The sequence below is a fragment of the Urocampus carinirostris genome, chromosome 10 (genome assembly GCF_059441175.1).
Source record: "Urocampus carinirostris isolate Australia breed hairy pipefish chromosome 10, RoL_Ucar_1.0, whole genome shotgun sequence".
In the NCBI taxonomy this organism is placed as follows: Eukaryota; Metazoa; Chordata; class Actinopteri; order Syngnathiformes; family Syngnathidae; genus Urocampus; species Urocampus carinirostris.
In genome coordinates this window covers 18,579,830-18,604,034 of record NC_142358.1, presented here as the reverse complement: position 1 = coordinate 18,604,034, position 24,205 = coordinate 18,579,830, and the positions used below count along the sequence as shown (strand labels likewise).

The 24,205-nt window shown below is 37.2% G+C and overlaps 1 protein-coding gene across 2 annotated transcripts in view; it reads right to left on the bottom strand.

The window, feature by feature from the left end:
• Window positions 1-24,205, bottom strand: part of prkd2 (protein kinase D2) — a 54,435-nt gene that overhangs the window by 27,633 nt on the left and 2,597 nt on the right. The gene's annotated exons all lie outside the window — the stretch shown is intronic.

Below are 24,205 nucleotides of genomic sequence, written 5' to 3'. Positions count from 1 at the left end.
GAAATATTTAACAATGACATTGTCAACAATATCTTATCCAAGATGATCCAAGTGGGGCTCTCAGAGGAATGTGGTTTTTCCTGTGCCGGTGTCAAAGTTCACCATGTGGTCAAATGTAACCATTGTACAGGAAGTGAATCTATGGTCTATGCATTGGCTGGACACAATGACACACACACACACACACACACACACACACACAAAAACGTAGGTCGCGTACCAATGCACACAGCGTGCTTTTATACAACACCCATCGTTTTCTCACAAAAAACACACATAAGAAATGACAACTGATACACACCCTAAAACACACAAACACACACCTACTGAGTTTGCAAACAGCCAAACCACAACTGACTTGTATCCCTTCCTTGCACTAGTGCCAAGCTCCATAGAGAGGGCACCACACCTCAGTGGTGGCTACTGCTCTTCCACACAAAAACCACAACAGAATACACGTACACAGTGTCCTTTGAAATGAAAGTCAAGCCAAATTTATTAATTCATTCAATGGCAGGCATTTCTTTAAAATGGGCAGTGCGGGTGTCAGTCAATTTTTGCTACTCTGAATTGTTTAAGGCCTATAGAAAATGTTGTTCTTCGATATGCAGTAGATATATCAAAAAAATATAAATTTTGAACCCTCATCTTTCATGAGTTTCCAGAGTTTACCATTGTATAGTAAACGACATGACTAAGTTCTTTTAAAAATATTTTTTTTCAAGAAAAGGATGCATTTCGAGCAGAACTTTCAAATTGATGCGTGCATATTTTTTGCATTTGTGATACCTCCAATATCTAAAAAATGCTTTCTATAAACTGAACGGTGTGTTGCTTGTAAAATAACACTTTATTGCACAAACCTTGAACTTATACTGTATTTTCACAACCATAGGTGGTACATAAAAGTATGTTTTTCATTAATTGTGCAGCCTGCCCTTTCGTGCAGTGCGCCCTTGTGTCCGCTGTAAGAGGGATGTAATAGACGACACCGTGTGAACTATAAAGGGTGAAGTGTGTAACTTCAACAGCATGACATCGAAGTGAAACGGCCGTTCAAAAGTAATGCGGAGAGGGGCGTGGAAGCATTGGAGATCACAGTTTCACTTATAGTGGAAGGCAACGCCGGCAGGCAACATGTGTCTGCTGGGTCTGTTTTTCGAGCTTTCGCAAAAGCCAGAATCATTTCCAAGGAGTCGCATGGCATGGTGAAGAAAGTTTGAAGGAGATTTAGCGTAGCTGTACTGTTCAGAAACAGAGGATGAAGACTTTGATGGGTTTGATTTATAACGATTACCGGTAAAAAATGTGAGTACCAAACTCAAGTTGCGCCAATTTTTTTATTCAAAAATGTGTGTTATCTGTGCGTTTTGCCAAACCTACGCATATTGATGATTAGAAAACAATAGTGCACACACGTATTCTTGTTTGAGTTATTGTAATGCAGACATAGCAGGGGACACCCGCCCAAAAGTGTTAAATAAAGAAATAGAACCAGCAACTGAGACTGCACCGTTTAAAACAATGCACCTGATTGTCGTGAAAATACGACACATGAACTTTGCAAAAACTTGTCACGATTTTAGTCACTCAGGGGCCCTCAGCACACTGTCCATTGCTGGATAGAGGAAACAATACATCACGAGGCCCTAGAACATATACCAGCTACCAGTCTCCATGTGTGTAGTTTGCATGTTCTTCCTATGACCAAGTTGGTTTTCTCCAAGCACTATGTTTTTTTCCCACTTCCAAAAACATACATGGTGTGACCAAATAGTTCTTTATCCCAACATTTCCTCAGTTTGGCTGGCAACCAGTCCAAGGTGTCCCCTGCCCACTCCCCGAAGTCATTTTGGAAGGGCATTCATGAGGATAAGCAACTGGAAATTAGTGAATTAGTTTATTGTTTAACAGTTACTAATCCAATGTAATTTTTTTCTCAGATTTTTAAAAATTGATTTATATTAACACATGAAATTTCTAAGTTCTAAACTGCAGGGGTGGCCAACCCGGTCCTCAAGAGCCGCATGTCCTGCATGTTTTGGAGGTTTCTCAGGTGATGCAAATTTTAAGATTGTTTGCAAGCTGTGCGGGAGCTTGATAATGACCCAGGTGATTGGGATCACCTGTATTTGAACAGAGAAACTCCAAAAACATGCAGGACATGCGGCTCTTGAGGACCGGGTTGGCCACCCCTGTTCTAAAGCATAGTCAGTTCTTCCATCTTTTAGATAGGGAAAGTAATTTTTATAAACAAAGCTGATGATCATCGCAAGTATGAGAAGCACAGTTCAGTATTTGCGCATCTCAGGACATTGAGTTCAGTGGCTTGTCAGAATTTAAAATATGCAGTATAATCAGCCCCATGTGGTTCTAGAAAATGCCTGCCACATGCTTGAAGGTTGGTTCGTGAGCTGTGGTAAGTGTCCCGGACATTGATGACAGAAACTTTTCAACCCACATACATTTTAAAAAAAGAATCATATATATATACAAAACAGCAAGTTCCCCTGACAGTTTGGAAAGAGTCTGGATCTTCTTCAACAGTCCCTCAACAGCATATAGTTTTTTTCCATGAAGTTAAACAAAGCTCTTGTAATGAACCCGAACCAGCGAAAGAGAACAGGGTGATTGGAGGATTTTTTTGGTCTCAACACACTTCAAGGGCATTTTGTTGTCAAAGCAGTCAACAATACAGAGTAGTGACGTTAGAATTGACCTAGATGGTGCAATGAATGTATTTGCATTATTATTTTTTTTCTTCTTGTTGTGCTCGTACCATTAGTAGAATCTTATTCTGCCAAAGAAATCAAGAGTGCCTTGTCCTGTACAAGACATCCAAAACATACAAAGACTGCTAACCGCAAAAGCAGTAGTCATGTCTTTAAACTCAGTCAGTGGAGAATATTATAGAGTCGCCTCTGAGAAAATCACTGCTTTTCTTTCCTTGACACCTACGAGCTAAAGAGAGTGATGTGAAATGGACTTTTGACTGAGTCATCATAGGGGAAAGGGATGTTGTTTGTATTGCAATTACCCAAGAAGCAATGTCGGTGTGTACCTTGTAAGGAGAGATGTTAGCAGTCTTGCAGAAAAAGAGATGTGCAGTCCACAGACCGCAAGAAGGCTGTATTATACTTGCATGTACAGTACATGGTGTCAAGTAGAACCCTTGTCCCGGAGACAGGGCTGTGTCTCCAGTCTGGATTTAGGTTACCAGGGGATTAAGTTTCTTTTCTATACCGGCAGTTCTTCGGCCCAATAAGACCATTATTCCTGAAATGAATTATGGACAAGGCTTTCTTGACCTCCATCTCCCACCTTGTTTCTCATTCGTCAGCCTCTACTCTACTTTTGTTTGGATCCTTTCAAGCAACCCCTAATCTTCTTTTACACTCATTCAATCAGCAAAGTAATAAGGGCAAGACTCCGAAGAAGCTGAAAGAGATGTTAACAAAGATGCGGCTTACCCGTTTTGATAAGTTAGGTGGGCACTTCCCCTCTTGTAACCCAATGTTAGGTTAAATCCTGCCAGTGATGGCTATCTACTCTAATGACTGGACTGCCCTACTTTACTCCAGTTGGACATTGCGTTCTTATGTGGACAGACTGGACTTTGTATAGATCGCTTGCCTTCCTGTAAATTACCATGTGCAGAGAGAAAATGGCCTGCAAACGTCAAAAGTAAATGAAATGAAAATGAAATGATCTGCATTTATATAGCGCTTTTCAAGTCAATGACTTCCCAAAGCGCTTTGAGTAAAGTACAACTGTAGTCGCGTCTACTTAAAATAAAATAATAATAAACACTGATGTATGTCATTTGTAATTCAATAAACTCTAAGACTGCAAGTTCAGCTGGAATTTTGACGCCATCCTTCCTTGTCCTAAGATGAAAACATATGAAGTACTATTAAAATTCACGACCCATCAAAACCAACATGGTTACGATGCCTCTTCCAGACCACCCAAACCATAAACAGCATTCCACCCACAACTGCAAAAGCCATGTCTTTGCAAACCACGTTTTTGCTACTCATCTTTGAAGGAATTATTAAGTCCCCTGTCATTTGGGCAATACTTAAGAGTGTAGAGCAAGTTGTATGATACTTTTAACTCACTCAATTCCACTGGCATCCACAGCAGTCAAATATATTCCACTCATTTGCTGTGTATTGTTCACAATGGCTGTGAATGTGTTAAAATTAAATCAACCTAGAATTTCGCTCGAAAGGCCAAGTCTGCAAGAAGGTTAAATACTTATAATTTGGATACATTTTAAACTGTCCTACCTATATGACTTTCCTTCTAAAGTCTATTTTCACCCCATGTAAATGACATAAGTTCTTTAAATTAATAGTAAATTCCATTATCTTGAAAAACAATGCCATCTTCTTTTCCAAGAATAATGTGTTCAGTAATCCTTCGCTAGAACGCGGTTCACCTTTCACAGACTTGCTACCTCACGGATTCTAATCATGCATTGTATTATTTTTGGCAAAACTGTTTATAAGAGAGAAAAGTATTGGTAACATAAATAAACACTGTAAATGTTCACACGTACAGAATATTGGACTTATATTTTTTTCAAACGAATGCTTGGGCCTGTAAAAAATGATTTGTTCTTTGATTTCAATATATTTAATTGTACAACAATTAAAAATAAATAAAGGTTTCTTTTGAACAGATTTTGCCTATCTCACATTCTCTTTGGAACGCAACCTCCCACGATAAATGGGGGTAAACTGTATTAATAAAATAGCTCCACATCCCAAGTCACACATGATGTCTTTCATAACAATTAATATCTTTGAACACCAAGACGATTGTTAAAATTTGATTAAAAAAAGCAAAACAGTAAAAACCCAAAGAATATAGCTTATCAACTTATGCTTTCACTGACTATAAATATGTAAGTTCCAGATTTAAAAGTCCACTTTTAGTGAATACAGGAATGTCTCAAAAAAATTGAAATATCGTTCTTTATTTCCTCTCATAGAATTGGGATTCATATTGCAATACTTATATTGTTTTAATATTGCTGATAATGGTGACAACTCAAATATTCCATTTAGTAAAAATTTGAATATCACGAAAAGGTAAGGGTTTCCATAACCAGCAATGTCGAAATAATAAAAAGGCTTGCAACTTTCAGTTGATTTGTATTGATTCCAGAATTATTATGGAATTGATTCCATAATAATTACTTTTTTTAAGTTCCATTAAGGATAATAAATAACTATCTCAATATTCAAATTACTGAGACAGTCCTCTGCACTGAAGTCAAACTAAAATTAGTAAAAGGATCTGTGGAAAAGTATAGCAGAGCATGATTTATCTTGTTTTTTTAACAGTGATACAATATTTGTGGAGGTAAACAAAAAAAATGGTTGCCAAGTGTCGCTTCCAATAACGTCATCTAGAACAAACAGACAGTGCTTATTAAAAACAAGCATGCTCAAAAGCAAAACAAATAATAATCTCTGTGTGTACAATGCATTCTGTATTTGCGATGTCATGGAGTGCGGCTATGGGAAATAAAAGGTAAGCTGCAAATCAAACCTGTCATAAGTTACGAATTGAAGTCAACACAGAGCTTGATATCGTTGACCTCCAATGACTGGTCATATGATGTATGTCACAGGAGTGGTGTGGGAGTGATTCATTTGATTTGCCTTAAGACGGTCACAGACAACCTGGAACGTGTTGAATGAGAAAACACCTCCTTTTTGCATCATGTTGAACCTGAAGTGAGGTTATTTCGTGACATTGTAGAAGCAACAACTAATGTTATGATGCAATGTGATCGAGAAGAAAAGCAAAGCTAGAGACAGGCGGTGATAGAATGACTGCTATATCCTGCTAAGGAAGCCACATGCTTCTGCTTTTCATCCTCTCCATTACTTCCCCCACCAACACTTCAGTTTGTCGCACAAACACAATGTGCATGATCACACCATATCAGATGAAGACAGCTTCACACCAGCTGTGGAATACCACATAACATGAAATGAACAGTGATTGAACCAGTCTTTGAGGGAATTGTACCACACAATATGGTGAATTTCACACCAAATCGCCTTTGGTGCTCTACACAAGATAGCGCTTTCATCAGGAACCCACATAATGTTCCGCACAGTTATGCAAATGACAGTGTCTGTGTAAACTTTTGCGGTCTTTTATTTGATTTCAGTGCCTTACCGGAGCTTAAGATTTTTGACCAAAATTTTTAGATATAGGAACTCTCTCTGTAAAGTTCCACATAATCCCAAGTGCTTCAAACAATATTATTGTGCATCAGAGGAGATTATATCATGTTGTTCAAAATGTTGTAATAAACCATGGGTCAGTTTTGCTTTTCTTTGACTTGTTTTGTACTTTGCAAAAGCTGTAGCTGACAAGAAGCAGGCTAAATAAGAGGTGTGGGGAGTAAATATTTGGTTGCATTAATTTGTTGGTAGCATTAATGTTTTTGCCTAAGATTTTAGAATTTTGTATTTTGAATCGTGAGTTTTCGGTCGATGTCTTCTAAAATACAACAATACACAGATCTCATCTTCTTTCTCTTTGGTATGGAAAGTTTACCCAGTCTCTTTCTACTGAAATGTGTTACATTAATCTTTATGAAGGAGAATGAGAAAGGTATTTGCCTATAAAACGATCACTTTATTGCTGAAAAAATATTATTCTGTGTTTCAAAATAAAATATAAAATGGAAAGCTGATGGTCGGGGTCCAATTTCTGGTAAAAAGAAAAAAGAAAAGAAATAGGGATCCACAAAAATTGAGATTAGTAATTCTAACTTTTCTTCAAGATTTGGGGTGTGTGAAAAAGTGTGATTATGCACCCCTGAGTTCAAAGTTCTAAGATAATGACTATATCATTCCAAGTACCAAAATTGGTATTGCACTTTTTTATGTTATAACTGCAATGCATCACTGAGCTGTTCTGAAGCTAAAACATGAAATACAAATGTGAAATAACAAGAAAAAATATCATCTTGAAAGATTTAAGTGATAAATTTCGTTCCACGGTCAGTACAAATGGATTTGCACATTTTTATAGGGATTAAACTGATTTGATGACTAATTAATGAGTTATTTTATTCCTTTACTGGACCATGACCAAAGCTTGACACTTCCAACTTGACTACACAACAACAAAAGTAGTGCTGGGTGGGCATCTCATCAATTTACATAAGACTTAAACAAGCCAATCTATTATATTTTCAGTATATAATAACTTGTAGAAGAGTCATATATCTGAACAACATAGCAACAAAGTCTTCAAACAATTAAGATGGCAAAAAGCAGTTTGGGAAAAAGTGCCAAGAGGTTTTGGCTTTTTGAATTACAGCAAGAATATCAATTTTTACTAGCAGATAAATATGTTGGAGAGTGCTTAAATGCTTGCCATTTATATGTGCCGGTTGGACGAAAAGAGTTGCAGAACAAAGTACAATGCTAAAAGAAAATCTGTGTCCAATTATTTATTTGGACTTCAGCCATTAAACTCGTATCAACTAAATTTAAACTCTTCTATACATGCAAAATGTCATTTTCTTAATGGATCAGGACTCCATGACTGAGTTATGTTGCAGGACGACAATAAATATATGGTCTGTATTTGGACTGTGTAGACTGCAGAGAGCATCTCTGAGATGGTGCAATAATATACCGTTTATTGCCTGAACCTTAACAAGAGAAATGTCTTGTCCCTACATGGCTCCACAAAGTAAAGCATATCTGCAGCAGAGATGACTCTAGCAACAGAAAACTGATCCAAGTTGTTTTATAGGCAAAAAATAAATGTACTGCATCCCTCTTAATTGTCACACTGTGTTTAAACTTTCATTTGTCAGTAGAAGCTCACAAATCAGAGATTGTGTGTTCCTGTGAACTAGAGTCAGGATCATCACAGCTTCCTTAATTGTCAGGCCAAACTTCCCTTTTGAAAACATTCTCAAGGATCTGATTTAAAAAAAAAAAAAACAAGAAGCCCTACCCTGAAGTCATCAGCAACGTAATAAAGGGTTTCTGTAGCAACGTTGCACGTGAAGACGTCAATGACCTGGCCTCATTAGATCCCCACAGTAACCTGATGCAATGCAGGAATGTTTGATTTTCCTTTCCGGCAATGGAACAAACCAATATTTCTATTTTTAGAGTGAATGAGGTCACGCGATGACGGTGATATGGAACAGACATCGTAAATACTCGTCATTCCGCTGATGGGAGTTCCTCACAAGACACTACACAGGAGCATATACAGTGGAATAGCTATGAGTGACAGTGCAGGATGAATGGCATTACATTAATTTAGTCTTGAAACAGTATATGTTGTGATATGTAAAAGGCAAAAAATAGACTCGAGTGCGAAGGAGCTGTACGGAACTTTGAACTGGTTCACTCGCGACTACAATCTCCTGGGCTGTCATCATTGCAGCATCTACGAAGCCCTAACACATACTTATTAGAGAACATGTCCCACTGTCAACTTAAGGACAGATCAAAGGACTCACCTCTCCTTTAACTTTGTGTTAACATTAATTTGAAATCAGATTTGTGGGGATTATTACGGTATTTAAATTGTCCCAAAATCGTTAAGTTCTCATAGATGATAAAATTGAGATTGTTTGGCTACATTGTCCAGTTGAAATCAAAAGAGTAGTAAAATGCACACCATTGAATACAATTATTATATTTTATTTTACATGTATTTGATCTCAAACCAGGGCAGCACGGCGGCACAGTGGTTAGCGCGTGTGCGGCACAGTTCTGAGGTCATGAGATCGAACCTCCTGCGTGGAGTTTGCATGTTCTCCCCGTGCTTGGGTGGGTTTCCTCCGGGCACTCCGGTTTCCTCCCACATTCCAAAAACATGCATGTCAGGGTAACTGGCCGGTCCAAATTGTCCCTAGGTATGAATGAGAAAGTAAGTTGTCGGTCTCTGTGTTCTGTGTGCCCTGCGGCTGGCTGGCAACCAGTTCAGGGTGTCCCCTGCCCACTGCCCGAAGATAGCTGGGATGGGTTCCAGCACCCCTGGGACTCTACTGAGGATAACCGGTGCAGTTAATAGATGGATGGATAATCTCAAACCAGCTTCAAAACTTTAATTCAAGAGTTTGAGAGAACATTTGCCACACTAATTAGATTTTGCAGTAACTAAAACTGAACCTTTTCATTATTTATTCTTTTTCTTTTGTCACCAAAATATCAGATGGACCTCACAGGATTAAATTGAGCATCTATTAATCACTGCAAAAGTATTTGTGTGCTTGCAGTATGCCGAGCCAAGATTGCTGAAAAGCTTGGCCCTCATTAAAAATGGTTTGTATACTTTTTATTGTTCCAAACAAATATGCCAAACAGATCAAAACAACAAATGACCCGAGATGTCCTTTGAATTGCATAGAAACGTGTTTGTTCTTTGGCACACCCTTGGGCCAACAGGATATTATCTGAGGCTTTGGAAACTCCAATACTATGCCCACTTTGTTCTATCAATTTAAATCCAAATGTTTTTTCTACTGTTTGTCGAAAGTTGAAACTGGGTAATTGTTATTAGGTGTCACGTTATTTAAACATTTAGAAGTGATATGATTTTTATACAGTCAGAGATTGAGCAGCTTTGGTGAATTATCATTATTGATTCTAAACATTAGATGAAACCTTTACTTGGTGAATGCTGTGGTCCATTCTCTAAGTGTACTTTCCACGGAAAACTGTGACATTTTTAACCATAGGCTAGAGAAGTAAAAATAAAATAAATAAAAATAAAACAGAATTTTGGCACTGTTGCTTGGCAAAGGACACATTTAAAACGGCACGTTTTCAAGTATATGTTCCATTTGGAAATAAGTCAATAAACTTTAAATTGCATTCGGGCAAGACCATGCCAAATACAGTCAGATTATGTTTTTACTTCTTTGAATGATACATTTTGCGTAACAGAAACTAATCAACTAAACAAATTTGCATTTCCAACCTGGTGCCTCTTACATAGGTAATTGTTGAATCCTTAAGTTTGTGAGACGTGGATCCATTATAGACACAAATAAAGAGTTATGGTTTATTACCCTATTTCACAATGAATAGGAGAGAGAATCATTAACTAAATATTACACACTCTAGAAGTCAAGAAGTCCTAGATCCAAACCAATTTTCAGCTCTCAGATAATACATAAGTAAATAAGGATTTTTTTCAATGTAAATTATTCGCCTTGCAACACTACACAATGATGTGTGCAGTGATTGGTGAATAAATTCAAATTATTTGTTTGCCTTAATAGTAGGTAAATAAAAGCTATCAGGTGAACACAAATCAGGCACACTTTATAAAAGGAGATGAACATACTGAGAATGAAGATTGGACAAGGCATTTTTGTCACTCAACTAGGAGCAAAAATGCAGTTTAGAAAGTGTGAGAAACTGAAACCGATAAAAGTTGCAAGTATTTCTGTTTCCAATTATGTGAATTGTTTGGATTTTTCCCTTTCTACTGTAATTGTAGCTTTTCTAATGGCCTATATGAAATACATACATTATTATTTTTAAATACATTTAATTCGGAGATAACAGTTTTGAGGCAGTCAAGAATGTAAACAAACTATTACATTTATTAATGGAGTTTCAATCCATCAACTTGGTATAAATCTCATTTTAGGAGCAATGGTTTCAATGGTTACTTGGGCCAGGTTTGGCAAAGGAAAATAAACATAATGAGCTGTAGGCCTACCTATTTGCCCTACTTTCATTTTAAAACACATTTGTCAGCCACACCTAAATTCAGGCACGCCTTTAAGGTTGCGGAGTTTCTTCGTGATTGGTGACTAAGGTTTGTTTGTGATGGCCTGAGTGTGTGATTAAAAAGATTAAAAACAAACCACACACATGACACCTTTCATTGCCTTTGAATCAAACATGACGGAAATAGTAACGTGAGAGGGGAAACCACTGAGGTAGAAGGACTAAAGGGATAAAGAAGATACGCAATGTTTATTTGAATGTTAATCCCTATCATCCTCTCCATCAACTTGGCTGTATGTACTGTTGGTAGGCTGACAGTATGACAATGCAACCATTGTTAAATAACCTCCCAACACCGGGACAGGAAAAAAAATACCAGGATGGAAAAACCCTGCATGTAATAGAGCACCAAAGATAACCATGTCATATGCCAAAGCTTTTGACTGTTGGGTCTCACGTCACTTTGAACTGAAATTCTTCCGAAATTCTCGCATCATAAACATAAGCCGCACATTACAAGCAACACAATTTGGATATTCTACGATTTGCACAAAAGCACACAAACACCAGGCTTCATGCTGAGGGCAACAATAGAAACGCATAGTTTAAGTGTGAGTCATGCCATCAATTGCTCTTCATCAATGCTCCATCGCCTTTATGGAAGCCATTGTTTCATTTTCTATAGTGTGGCTTTGGATCCTAATTGGAAGTAAACAAAAGTGGAAAACGTGGCCATTAGATGAAACCCAGTCACATGACTGACGACTGTTTACGTGAATCACCAAAAAGGAACAATACGCACTAGCGGTTTGTGTTGGAATCAAAACCACAAAGAGTGTGTCACACATATATAGCCTATTCTGTTGCAAAAATCTTGCATTCCAATTGTATTTTAAAGCTTTAGGAAAAAGTCTCTAATGCTGCGATTGTAGTTTGTATAATGTAATAAAAAATATTGATTGGCGTGATTAAAACGAAAAAAAAACAATCATTGTCTATATAATGAGTTTAAGAAATATTAATGCGAACGTAACATACACTGGAGGCGAACTTATGTAGCTAAAAGCTATAATATAAACAATCACTAGTTGTACACAAGTAAGCTTTATATAGCATACTATAGTAGTCTTACTGTAATGCATGTTTATAGTGTGCTATAGTAGCCTTATTGTAATTTGCAGTATATTGTATGCACAGATGCTCACCCAAGTACAACCGTTCAATTTACGAAAAAGGTAGATACGAAAAAAAATTTGCGATGTCGAAAAATATTGAGACATTGCTCCAAGATAGATTTTGTATTGTGCACCTTTTTCCGAGTACAGGACAGTACTATAGTGCTTCTTTCCACTGCTACTGACGCGTGGCCCTGTGAGAGGTCAGCCAGCATCTACCCCGAAGAAGAAATCCGGCTTCCTCTTCTTTGTTTGTGTGTAAACATTCTATACTGTATCTCTAGCGCCCTAACAACATTGACATTTGTATTGTTTAATATCTTGTGCATCCATTCACCATGGTTGGTTAAAAGTGTAAAGGAGAGGCGAGCAGTTTCTTTTGAAATGAAAAAGTAATAAGAAAGCTTGATGCAGTTGAAAAAATGGTTGGATCGCTTCTTGTTTTTTTTTTGTACAAAAAAATACAGGTTACGTAAACAAGCCTTAAACATACTTAACTTACTTACTTACTTACCATAAACATACAATCCATACATAATATAACACTGAAGAAACTTACGAACAAATTCAACTAACTAACGATCATCCGTAACGTATTTCGTTCTTAGGCTTAGGCTTAAGCTAAGTAGGGTAGCGTCTGTAGTTGTTCACAGATCCCTGTAAAATGTCTACGCACATTTTTAAGGTTCTACAAAAAATAAATATTGACTCAAAATATCGGTTATCGGCCTCCTCTTAAAACTAATAATCGGTATTGGCCCTGAAAAACCCATATTGGTCAATCTTAAATACTCGGCAAACTTATTATAGTAAAAACTAAATAAATGATTTACTTATCACTCCCCCCTTCTTATATCACAGAAATAAATTAATTATAAGCTGTTTTTGTTGTCTGAAAAACAAAATAACAGACAATAAATTATTTACCTAACAACAAATTAAATGATCAACGATGCTCTCATCATTTTAAGAGGACTAGTTGAGAAACACTCCTCTTGCGTAGTTTGCATGTTCCCCCGTGCCTACGTGGGTTTGCTCAAGGCACTCCAGTGTCCTCCCACATTCGAAAAACATGCATGTCAGGTCAATTGGTCGGTCCAAATTGTCCCTAGGTGTGAATGAGCGAGTGAATTGTTTGTCTCTGTGTGCCCTGTGACTGGCTGGCAACCAGTTCAGGATGTCCTCTGCCCACTGCCTGAAGATAGCTGGGATGAGTTTGAATGCCCCCACGACCCTGTTAAGGGTAAGTAGCAGAGAAAAAGGATGGATGGATAATTGAGAAACATGGCACCAATCCCAAGCATTTATAGGCACATCACCCAAAATTAAAGCAATTTTGTCATTCTTTAATAACACAACATTAAAATGTTCAAGGATTTCAAACATCTATACAAACCCTGGTCTGTTTTGACCATCTTCGACTCATGGCCCAGCTGGTCAGAATACTCTATACCGAATGACTTTCAGCTGCAATCATTTTTTTTTAAAAGGGTAATCTCCCTCCTAACCTACCCTCCACGTTTTAAGTAAGAGAATGTGCCCTCACGCTGCCTGAATGACAACATTGTATGAAATCATTTTTGTTGTCTTTTTTCTTTGCTTGACCAATAGTAAAGTGCTCATAAAGAAACAGATATTTTGTGAGATTTCCATAATGTAATGCTAATCAAAGGGAAAATTAAGGAGGAAATTATTAGTATAATTAGGTTGACTAATTTCCCCTAACTCGTTAATTTAGAAAAACTTTATTTGAAAGGGTGGAGAAAGTTTTGATCGTTAAATACCAGTCTATGTACGAGGAAGCGAAAAGGTAAACATGCAAAAATACACAATGCTGGGTGTGTAAAAGTGTGTGAGATTTGGTAAAGGCGTTCTTGGGTGAGGCACAAAACTGGTTAGAACCTAACTAAGATGTTTTTATCAGGCGACATCATTTAAAATTCCCTTGCACAGTCAAATATAAGTGTTTTTGACTTTGAGTCTCTGAGTAGACGTTTAGGATATAACCAAGCACAATCTCCATTGGATCATGTCATTTAACCTTCTCAACTGCTGCTGTGCATCTTTGCTTGTGGTCTCCAGGCAGCCGTGCGCGTTTTGAATAATCAAATGTGCTCTCGTTGACTAAACCTCACCTGCAGCAAAACATTAAAAGCAAGTTAACAGTCAACGCTAAGTGGTGCAAGGCCGGTTTGCTAGCATGCAAATCGAGTGGGATGACCACATAGATATGGTTATTTTAGTTCTAATAGACCATTTCATAACCTACGTCACGCGTGACGTCACAGTCGAAGCTGAAGGCAAGACAATGCTCGGTGCAGGTCAAAACCCTGAGTAAACCAAGCTTTTGTTTCAGCTAGTTTGGTGTTAAAATGTCGTCATGTTGTGTGTTTGGGTGTGAGAGTAAGAGAAAAAAAGTTTGTGATCATAAATTTAAGCTTTACAGTCTCCCAGCAGACACTCCTGGTCAAAGAAAAAGAAATGTGGTTAAATGTGTTTAAGCAAAAAGATTGGACCGATGTACTCATAAAAAATGCTCTGGTTTGCAGCGCACACTTCATATTAGGTAAGAAAAATTAAATGTCTGTGATTGTTGCCATCGAGTCAATATTACTTATGATATCAGCAAAGTATCTTGTTATTTTCTTAGCTTCAGCTAACTGTTAGTATGTAGCCTCAATGCTATCAAGAGATTCTTCTCCCCCCCAAAAAAGCCACAACAAACACATGAATAATTAAAAGTATCTAATAAAGTACTTGGGTAGTGTTTCTAACATTTGTGTGCAAAATGTGCTCGTTCAAGTAGTCGCAGGCAGTGTTTGTAAAGCTAACGTAAAGCCATGAGTTCTTGACACCCCCAGGTTGGCCCGATAAGAATGCGGAACACAATGCATGATGGAAATCCATTAAGAGGACCGTGAAAGGTTAACCAAGTTATAGTGAGGGCTTACTATATATCATTTTTCTACTTCTACCAGTAGATAATTAGTATCTATTTTTTTAACAATCTGCTGGCACCTACTGATATGGATGAGTGTTATATTTATGCAGCTAGTCGCTGGAAGAAATCAAAGATACTCAACAAAATGAGCAACATTTTTTTGCATATATATATATATATATATATATATATATATAAAATTGGGCAATTTCCTGCGGTACACTAGACAAGGCCTCACGGTATGCTAGTGTGCCCAGGCACACTGGTTGAAAAAAAAATATGTGGTCAACAAATCTGATGACCTGATTTACCATACCAATAGATTTTAACACATTAACATGAAAATCAATAGAAATTCCTGATTAGTATTACTATTATATACATACTTATCTCACACAAAGTCATATCACTCTGTGTCTGGCCTAAGCAAATGTGGGCCTTACAAAGCACGAGTGCAGAATCCTTGCGACAAATCCAGCAGATCTAATTATCATCAAGTAGCAGACGTGAATGTGCAACTCAAACTTGGTTTGTCACGCTTTTCCATTACCTCACTGAGTGTTTGTGTGGATTACACGTGAAAAACAGTGAAGTAAACAGGAGGTAGTGTGCGAGTATGATCACAATCCTGAGGCCAAACAGTTTCTCTTGGGAAGAGGATAAAACACACGAGATTTCCAGAACGGAGGTGGAAACAATGGCCAGGGCAGGGGCACAGCTGTGTTTGCGTGTATGTGCATGTTTGTACTCAAACTGCCTTCAGCAATTAAATTTGTATGACCTCCAATCAGCCTCCATAGAGACCGACTGGCAAAAGAAGAATGAAAAGAGACACACCTTTAGGTGAAGCCAGTTATAAAGGAAGATAAATTAAACCTGTTTGGTGCCTTAATAAGGGAAAACAACGATATGAAAAGGACTACAGCCGAAGGTTCTAGCTTCTTGAGAGCCACCATTACACAGCTACAATTGGAAAAAAAAAAATCGATCATTTGATTTCCTCATCTACACTACCCACTATAAAATAGGCCGTTCAAGATTGGGGAGCCCCAATGAAGGGATTCACAAAGCCCAACAAGTAATTACACAAACTATATGGTCCGAGATTTTATATATAATGATAAGGATCAAAACATTGTGGCATACCGTCTTTTACAAACTATAAGAAGCATTAGATTATAAAACGCACCTTTGAAAATAGCCTTTTGTGAAAGTTTTTTTCACATATTAGGCGCACTGGATTAAAAAATGCATGGAATTAAAACTACTGTAAGAGCGGGGGTTGCATCCCCCCCCAAAAAATTAAATAAATCAGTTACGTCCACTAAAATGAATTGATTTATTCATAAACGATTACCCTATGAAATTATGTATTTTCAAATGGTATCTACAATATTTTTCTTGAATATAAAGGCTTGTATTTGAATTGATTGCTAGTTTGGGGTTTTGTAGGTAGGCCTTGTTGTAAAAAAAATACGGTAAGGCTTCAAAAAATGGAATAAAACGTCAAGAAGTTAGTACAGAGTGCGTGTAAACATCATGAAATGCTTGGAAGTTGGAAAGGTTCAAATACATTTAAAAATCACAACTTTTTAAAAAAAACATATCAGTTCCATATAGCAATTATTTTTGGGTGCTTCCTTTAATAAATTACTTGTGAGATACAAGTAAAATGGTAAGTTCAGTCATTTCACAAATATGTATATTTGATAGCCCATGATTACGATCCATTTCATTAGATTCAGATTTACATTGTAACCGATTTAATCTTCTGATAAAACAGTTGAAGTCACTTATTTTAAAAAAAAGTTGAAGAAAGGCGTTTCTTGTACCAGCTGAGCACATCACTGGGGAGAATAGAAAATGCTTTGTGATTTTGCTGATTAGTTGGCTGATTAGTTGAGAGAAAAGGGACCATAGGGACCAAGCACAAGAACAAGGCAGTAGTGAACAAGAAGAGGAAGTAAGTCATTTTAGGAGCAGGAAGGGCAGGGGAGTAGGAAATATTTCCACTTGGTGTTAAATTCGAGAGCAAATAGACAATGCCATGAGGTGATGTAAGAAGAGTAAAAAGCATTGCACTGTTCTAATATATATATTTTTAATTTTCTACACAAACTAAGATCTAAACATTAAAAAAACTTTCAGAATTCATATAAAAATAAACTGTGGTAAATGAATCCATAATTTGCGTAAGCTGTAGTTACACTCAAGGGACACTGTGTATTGACTACGAGATGTCGCTGTATGGTGTAGTGCAACCGGAAATGAGTGAAAAAAGCACAGGTAAGGATGAAAACTATTACCAAAAAGTACCATTGTTTTTTCTTATTTTACCCCAGCCTTTCACAAAGGTTCCCATGGCAGCAAGATGGTGGAAAATTATTTCAGCTCCCTCTAAGTTATGCTCATGTTAGCTAAAATAAATGCAAATTTCTGGACCATGCATGTTTGTAATAGTGTACATGCATTTTGGATATGGTTATTCTTTCATAATGAATAGTTTTCTACCACTATAAGGTGATAAATAAAATCTACTGTCCCTTTAAACCAGGAGTGGCCAAACTGCCACATGCGTCAGGCTTTTAAATTGGGTCTGTCAAATGTTAAAAATTGAATGAGAATACTGTATGTATAAAATGGTAAAAACAAAAGTACAACTAATTGTAATTGTATCGATTTCGTACCACTCTTGTCCCCAGTGTCCCTAACAGTCAAACAGCTTTCTTCATATTTGTTTAATCATTATACTTTTATTATGTATTAGTTTTAGCAATCAAAATATTTCATACAAAAAAAAAAACATTTCTGACTTAACGTGTTGGATTAAGTCTTTCAATGCATTTTATCAAATTTGGTGCTTAAAAGGGGACATACTCTAACATATTAGTGGCAATTTGATTAAATGGTTTATTTATGGACAAAAAAAAGAAGAATAAGATGTACTTGTAAATGTTTGCATGTTTGTCTATTCATAAATGCATGTTGTCGCTGGTATTCCCCCAAAAACATATTTTTGGGGTAATTTCTTATTATTTTTTGCATGAATAGAATGTTTACATTGAAAAATAGCATCACACCAAAAGGGAGATTAGGTCTTTTTGAAATAGCAGCAACGATATGAGAGATTCAGACCTTTATTATCTTTTCCCCTGATGTATTGTCAAATAACGGATTAAAGAATATATTGGAAGATACAAACCATAAAATACTTTTTATTCCTGGCCAGGCCCTTCTGCCAAATTGTTTTTGAGCAAATGTGGCCCGTGAATCAAAATGTTTGCCCAACCTGCTTTAATTTATCATATTAAGGCGAGAGCTTAAAACTATCATACCGCGTACAAAGATTTGTCCCAGGGCCGTGAGTTTAAATCAAAACATATTTTCCAATTCAAACAATTTTTGCTACATTCCAGAAATGCATCAAGGATCTCAGTCCAGAATGAAAGCAGTAGCAAAAATACATGAAAACGCAAACTGGGAAATTTGTAAAATTGACGAGAAAGAGGTCATATTTGGAAAGTGAAGTCAAGGGTTGGAAACCACCAAAAGATGGTAAGTGAACAAAATGGCCATCAGTTTGTGCTCTCAAACTCAAATGTCTTGGATCGTGCAGGAGAACAACTATCCTCTAAATAGCTAAAAAAAAGGTTCTGGAGTAGCCAAGTCAAAGTCCGGATTTAAATTCAATTGAGATGCTATGGCGTGACCTTAAATGGGCAGTTTATACTCGAGTACCCTCCAATATGGTAAGGTTGAAACAATATTACAAAGAAGTGTGGGCTGAAATTTCTCTACAGAGTTGTGAAAGACTTATTACCAATCATTGTAAACTTTTCATTTCTGTTATTGCTGCCAAAGATGGCCCAAATCACTATTAGGTTTTGACTTTTTGGTGGAATTTAATGGAATCAACATTTCAAAACTTCATCTTGTTTTTTCCTCGGGTTGTCTCTGTGTTATTTTAAAATTGGTTTAATGGTCTGAAACTTTTGTGAGCGATTAATAAGCCAAAAAAAACCTAGAGGAATCAGGAACAAGGCAAATACTTTTTATGGCACTGTATAATCTGCTGATAGTCACTCTCTAGCAGTAATTTCAAAATGTTGAGAATCGTTAAGTACTTTTGTTACAGACTTTGCAAATGACCAAAGAATATACTTTACAAATCACACATAATTTGTTTCATGTATCCGATTATTCAAATTATCGTTTCAATGGTCTTTGAGTAGTCAGACTTTAGAGTCAGTAGTTGCAGCCTTAATGTCATTCCAAAACAGAAGCAGCAGCACTGAAACACACACTGTTTTCCATTTTGAAAAATTATCCGGTTCTTAGTCCCTGGGAGCCCCAGCCTTAGGTACCCTCGCAGTTGAGATTCTATACTCCGGACCGGGAACTTAAAATGTCATGTGCTTCACTGACGACCAGTGATTGGTGCGCCATTTTGGCGCACTGCTGACCTATTATTGTCTGAGTTTAAATGCGAGTGTGCTTCTGGTTGGCGCCGAAGATTCACCCCAAATACGACGCTGAAATGACGTCAAGACACAGCACCAACCTAAATTGTGAATTTCCCTGCGGGGATGAATAAAATATCTATCTATTTATAATGCAAAAGGTACCCGGGGAGAGGCCAGGAGTGGAAAAGGTGTTATACAGAAACAACGGCGTTAACATCTAATACCAAAACGTCTAGGGCTTGCGAGCATTTTAGCCTGGATATGGCGAATAAAAAGAAATGAAATTAAATGATCTGCATTTATATAGCGCTTTTCAAGTCAAGACTTCCCAAAGCTTTGTGTGCTTCACATTCGAACTGCGATCTCTTGATCCCAAGACGAGCGCTCTACCTCCTGAGCCACTGCCGCCCCTACTACTTGCAAAGTTTGCAAAGCAGAATTTATATATCATGGCAGTTACTCCGGTATGCACAAACATCTAAAGACAAAGCACGACGAACAATTGAGCAAAACGGAGTCTGACTCGCCTCGGTAAGAGTAATGTAACATTCAAGTGAATAAGCTTATGATGACATGCATTGTACATTTGATACGCGTATAATTTGCTATTAAAGAGAGCTCAAGCATTATGCCAGACTGTGCCTGACAAACGTTTTTGAAATCGAATGCATGCATTCCAATGATCAAATGTCAGTAGTTAAAATGTTTCCTAACTGTGGAGAATAGTTAATTACTTTTGTGATGGACTTTGGAGTTGACCATTGAATGTATGTCACAAAATCTATATTTTTGTTTTGTTTAGTTAACGATCCAATTATTCGAGTAATCCTTTCAGTGGTCGCTGACTAGTCGACTATTAAAAATAGTCGTTAGTTGCAGCTCTAGTGTCAGTCCAAAACTAAAGCAGCAGCGCGAATCCATGGAAACATACACTGGGAAAGTTGTAAAATTGACGAGAAAGTGGGAATTCTCCATTGGGGTCATGTTTGGAAAGTGAATTTAGGGGTTGGAAACCATCCCGAGACGGTAAGTGAATGGAAAAAGGCGCCAATGGAATACAGTACAAGGGGGGAGCCTGTGAATAAACACAGACGGTGAGTCACCCTTTCTGGGATGAGAGATTTGAAAGTGAGCGATGCTGGGGGAGTTGGGGTGCACGCTGCGCCTCTAAAAACACACTAATGTAAGCATTCACGCGTGCAAACAGACACTCTGGCACTCGGACCTTGTGCCGTGTCCGGGCCGGGACAAACGGCCTATTGTTCATGTCCCCAACTTAAATCCTCCTCGACTAGCAGAGCTGCAGTTTCAGATTTAGAGGGATTTTAGCATTTCTTGCCGAGTGTGGGTGTGTGGCTCATGTGGCAAGACTTGAAAAATAGCAGTCTGAGGGTCCTTTTTTTTTCTTTGCTAATTGTTTTCACTCCAACCAAATCTCTGTGCACTACATTCAGCAGCATGGTCATTTTTTTACTTTTTTTTGCTTGCGGATAAGTTGGAGTTTAAAGGAACATTGTGTATTGTTTAGATACTCCAAGTGGGAGAAAAACAATCTTTGAAAACACAATAATGATTTGCATAATGAACAAAGATATGTAAGCTATTATATAAACGTGCATTTTAATTACTCTAATGGAAAGAAATGAGTATTTGTTTTACATAACATGAGAGGAGCAGAGGCAAACCATTGAAGTTGCAGGGTGCATTGGGTTATATTTTTTTTTCATTTGCTTTTGTGAATAAATATGAGAAGAAATATAACATGTCGATGTCTGCATGTGTATTTGTTTTTAAATTGATTAGGTTCATCAAATTAGTTTTGAAACACTCAAAATTAAACCGCAATAAAATATTGCTCCCTGTTTGAAACACCTCATTTGAAATTTTGTTTTGAGGCATTTCTGTTGTATTTTTGTCGTCCGACTGTAGTAGTATTGTTTCAGTATTTCGGTAGTATTCCTGTGATTGTATTTTTGTAGGGCAGCATGGCGGCGCAGTGGATAGCCCGTGTGCGGCACAGTTCTGAGGTCATGAGATCGCAGCTTCCTGTGTGGATTTTGCATGTTCTTCCCGTGCTTGCGTGGCTTTCCTCCGGGCACTCCGGTTTCCTCCCTCATTCCAAAAACATGCATGTCAGGTGAATTGGCCGGTCCAAATTGTCCCTAAGTGTGAATGAGCAAGTGAGTTGTCTGTCCCTGTGTGCCCTGTGACTGGCTGGCAACCAGTTCAGGGTGTCCCCTGTCCACTGCCCGAGGATAGCTGGGATGGGCTCCAGCACCCCCGCAATCCTACTGAGGATAAGCGGTGCAGATAATGGATGGATGTATTTTTGTATAGTATTAAAGTATTAGTGTAATAGTATTTTTTTCAGATTTATCTTTTCTTTTGAGAATTAAAACAAAATAATATATTATGTCCATGTTTTTAAGAACTAAATTTGGTATTTAGTTTCGAGTATTTTTTTGTGTTTTATAGTATTCCTGTTGTGGTTATTTTGTAGTAGCCACACAAAGGGACAACACATGTTTTATTAGTAGTAATCTAGTGACTATTATATATGTTGTCATGATATTTTTACCATTTTCGTCCACAGGCAAGATTAAAAAGCCTTACAGGCATGTGGGCCACCCCTGACATAGAGGAAGCTGACATGATTGTCCGCCATTTTTCTGGTACGGGTAACAAAAAAAAAAAAACAAACTTGTGAAAGGCTGGGCAAATGACAAGAAATATGGTGCTGTTTGATCACTTTGAGTCCATATTTTGTATTTTTTGTTTTGGTTGCACTACACAATAAAGCCACAACTAGTGGTCAAATATTAGACCGTGTACCTTTCAGGAGAATCTCAACTCAGTTTGGAATATAGTATCGATTCCATCTGTTTGCCATCTTTCTTAGGCTCAGGGAAATAATAAATACCCGTGTTAGCAATGCATATATGATTTATCACAGGGATAACAAAAAAAACTGGAGGCTTTGAGAGGGGGAATCTTGATAACAAAATAAATACCATTACTATACTACATCAAATTTATAGGGAAAAGAGCCAAAGTTCGGAATTACAAAAAAAAGATATAGATACAAACATGCTTTGCATTAAACACATCTGCTTTACAGACCTGAGGTTGATGACTGAAATCGTAGGCGTTCCTCTCAAGACACACAGCATCCTTTCAAGGCATGTGGCCGTGCCCCCAACAAAAGTGCACTTTATCACATCAAACCGTATTACTTATATGTTGCCAACTTTTCCACTTGGTCGTCATACAGCACAGGATTTTGCCACACCATTTTTTAAAAGAAGTACATCCTAACCATATTTTCAGACCCTAATTTTGTAAAAAGATAGTGATTCTTATTGCACCCTAGAAAGATGTACTAGAAACAAGATGCTTTTTGTTACACAGAATGACAATACAAGGAAATTATTATTATATTATTATTATTATTATTATTACACAGAATGACAATACAAGGAAATTATTATTATATTATTTTTTATTTTTTTTGCCAACAGAGTATATTTGGTCGCATATGACTAAATTGAATTTGTATACAGTATATAAGGCTGGATATGAAAATTTATTCAGAAATGAAGAATGATACATTTAAAATGCACTAAATTTTCTGCAAAAATGATACATAAGTTAGCTGTAGTTAATGCACCTCTGCCTCCATAAAATCTCCCAAAGAGAAATGCTTAATTGCACAGGGAGCCCACTTTCCTCAAAGGCATGATTATCCCCCTTGAAGATTTTCACCTGTGATGAAATTTCTACAAAGCTGATCAAGGCAGGCTTTGGAAATGCGCCATTATAATCGCTTAGCGGCCTAATTGGGCGCTGCAACTTCAGCATAAGAAAACTCCAGCTACGTTGTAACTGGTACCATTGATTCCCTGACTAGAGAAAATAATCTACAGTATTTCTTTCTGAATATGAAGAGCGTAAGACCAACAATGCAGGCACTTCCTGCAGCAAAGAGGATGTAAACAATGTCATTTGTCTGCAGACTGTTTCTCTCCTTTTTTAATCTCTCAAAATGTGGCAATAATGTGTATTTTTGCTGATTAAACAAACAATGTCTTTCTTACATTTGAAGTGCTGATACGAGTGTAATAGGAGAACTGGTTAATGATTTAAAAGTCACTCGCTGCCACACTTGCCATTCATTAATTCATTGCCTTCATATTGGGTTTAAATAAAAATGTGCTTTAGGAATATTTTATTATTTTGTAGGAAAATAGTTGGTGTTACTTTTGTATTTGTCATTTGAAGTCGTGTATTACAGCACTGCTCCTTGTTTAAAGCTAACAAACTTATCCGTCACCTGTCATCACGGTCAAATAAATAACCTGATTCTTGGGTAGAGCAATTTTTGTTCAAAATTGGAGCAAATCCACCCTTAAAAGAATATGTGAGGTATTTGAAATGCTTTAGGACATGTATAACACAAGCTGAAGCTGTAGAAGTCCAAAATGTTCTGGAAATTAAAATACTGTAAAATTCGGACTATAATGCGCAGCTAATACATTTTTAAAGGAAAAAAACCTTTGGTACATACATAAGCCACACCTGACTATAAGCCCCATGCGTTCACATTGAAACATGAGATATAAACAAAGAATGACGGTACACAGAAAGAGTTTTAATAATATACGGTACCTTAGCCTCTTAACGTACCGATGCCTCAACCTGTGGGTCACCGGAATTTTGGTAAACAAATATGTGTCTGTACGATATCACCAGTAACTGAAATCCGGCATGATACATATAATTGAAATGCCATGAAAGAAAATTGTTTGACCAGAATTTTATCTCCGAGCCATAGGTTCCCGACCCCTGCTCTAAGGAATTGTGGCCCTATGTGTGTTCATA